Genomic DNA, 2782 nt, shown 5'->3' on the forward strand with positions numbered 1-2782 from the left:
TGGAGAGAGAGAGACACTGAGAGAAGCTCAGCTGAAAGAGGAAGAGGACAGTCACATCGAACACTAGATGACCACAACAAAAATTTCCCATATAATTATTATAATTACACCCTTGTCATTCTGTCTCTCTCAGCACTTTCTGTCTCCCTGGTTCCTCTTCCCCCGACCCCCCATCTGTCTTCCTGGTTCCTCTTACTGGACTGAGAACAGGGAAGAGCTCCTGAGGTCAGAGTGTTTCTGGATCCTAAATGGCACCCATACCGTTGAGTGCAGTACTTTAGACCAGGGTCCATAGAGTTGTAGTTAATAGTGTGCCATTGGGAACACAGACTGTGTGTTCTGACTACTGTGCTGTTATGGAGATGTTGTTTCACTTATGACCTGCTTCCTCTTGTAATGCTGCTGGTGTTGTGACAAAGAACCCTCTGACCTGCCATCTCCGACTGACCTCTGAAGACTTGAACTCTGACCTGACTGACCCTCTGAACACCGAAACTCTGACCTGCTTTCTCTTGTAATGCTGCTAATGTTGTGACAAAGAACCCTCTGACCTGCCATCTGAAGACTTGAACTCTGACCTGACTGACCCTCTGAACACCGAAACTCTGACCTGCTTTCTCTTGTAATGCTGCTGATGTTGTGACAAAGTACCCTCTGACCTGCCATCTCCGACTGACCTCTGAAGACTTGAACTCTGACCTGCCATCGACTGACCCTCTGAACATCTAAACTCTGACCTACCGTCTCCGACTGACCCTTTGGAGAGTCACCTTCATCAAGACTCTAAGTAACACCCCTTGTCCTCCTAACCCTAACCCTAGTCCTCCTCTTCCTCCTTCTCTTCTGCTCCTCCTCCTCTCCTCCTCCTCCTCTTCCTCCCTCCTCATCTTTCTCTCCCTCCTCCTCGTCCTCCTGCTCCTCCTCTTTCTCCTCTCCTGCTCCTCCTCTCCCGCCTCCTCTTCCTCTTCCTCCTCTTCTTCCTCCTCTTCCTCCTCCTCCTGGTAACTCCTCCTATTCCTCCTCCTCTTCTTCCTGCTCCTCCTCTCCCTCCTCCTCTTCCTCTTCGTCCTCTTCTTCCTCCTCTTCCTCCTCCTCCTGGTACCTCCTCCTATTCCTCCTCCTCTTCTTCCTGCTCCTCCTCTTTCTCCTCTCCTGGTACCTCCTCCTGCTCCTCCTACTCTTCCTCTTCCTCCTCCTGCTCCTCTTCCTCCTCACCTTCCTCCTGATCCCTCTTTCTCCTGCTCCTGCTCCTCCTTTTCACCCTCCTCCTGACATTCCTCCTCTTCCTCCTCTTCCTCCTCCTCAATTCAAACTGTATAGTCCTTGTGAGAAATCTGTTGTTCAGCCAGGAGTCCAAGACATTTCCAGATCCTCTAAACACAGTGGTTGATTTTGTGCTGGATAACCCTGAAAGAGAATTCTCTACTGCTTGACTTCCTGCACCTCTAATCGAATATTAGTTTCCAAAGTTCCAACAGCTAAATATAAACAGTACTGGCACCCAAAATGAGTACTGTCACCTAGTTCAGTCCAAGTCAAAAAGCACAGTGTAGGGGGGAGGGAGAGTGGGGTAATTTGAGCCTAAGGGTTAGTTGAGTCACCCCTGTTTTTAGGAAACCATACACAAAATTATTAATTTGACCAAATATTTAGGAAGAGGTCACCATTTCATGGAGTCTGTGAAGAAGAAAAAAAACTAATGGAAAAAAGGTAGGTCCAAAAACAGACTTTCACCAAGTCTTGTGTTAGAGGTCACATGATGCTATGTTTTAGTCTGAATATACAGGACCTCAACCAGGGTTGTCTTGTGTTAGAGGTCACATGATGCTATGTTTTAGTCTGAATATACAGGACCTCATCCAGGGTTGTCTTGTGTTAGAGGTCACATGATGCTATGTTTTAGTCTGAATATACAGGACCTCATCCAGGGTTGTCTTGTGTTAGAGGTCAGAATTAGTCTGAATATACAGGACCTCATCCAGGGTTGTCTTGTGTTAGAGGTTACATGATGCTATGTTTTAGTCAGAATATACAAGACCTCAACCAGGGTTGTCTTGTGTTAGAGGTCACATGATGCTTGGTTATAGTCTGAATATACAGGACCTCAACCAGGGTTGTCTTGTGTTAGAGGTTACATGATGCTATGTTTTAGTCAGAATATACAAGACCTCAACCAGGGTTGTCTTGTGTTAGAGGTCACATGATGCTATGTTTTAGTCTGAATATACAGGACCTCATCCAGGGTTGTCTTGTGTTAGAGGTCACATGATGCTATGTTTTAGTCTGAATATACAGGACCTCAACCAGGGTTGTCTTGTGTTAGAGGTCACATGATGCTATGTTTTAGTCTGAATATACAGGACCTCAACCAGGGTTGTCTTGTGTTAGAGGTCACATGATGCTATGTTTTAGTCTGAATATACAGGACCTCAACCAGGGTTGTCTTGTGTTAGAGGTCAGAATTAGTCTGAATATACAGGACCTCAACCAGGGTTGTCTTGTGTTAGAGGTCACATGATGCTTGGTTATAGTCAGAATATACAGGACCTCAACCAGGGTTGTCTTGTGTTAGAGGTTACATGATGCTTGGTTTTAGTCTGAATATACAGGACCTCAACCAGGGTTGTCTTGTGTTAGAGGTTACATGATGCTTGGTTTTAGTCAGAATATACAGGACCTCAACCAGGGTTGTCTTGTGTTAGAGGTTACATGATGCTTGTATCTAAACGAAGTAGATAATTGTAAGATTGTTCTATACAGGACCTCAACCAGGGTTTTAGTC

The sequence above is a fragment of the Oncorhynchus masou genome, unplaced genomic scaffold, assembly GCF_036934945.1.
Source record: "Oncorhynchus masou masou isolate Uvic2021 unplaced genomic scaffold, UVic_Omas_1.1 unplaced_scaffold_1006, whole genome shotgun sequence".
Lineage (NCBI taxonomy): Eukaryota > Metazoa > Chordata > Actinopteri > Salmoniformes > Salmonidae > Oncorhynchus > Oncorhynchus masou.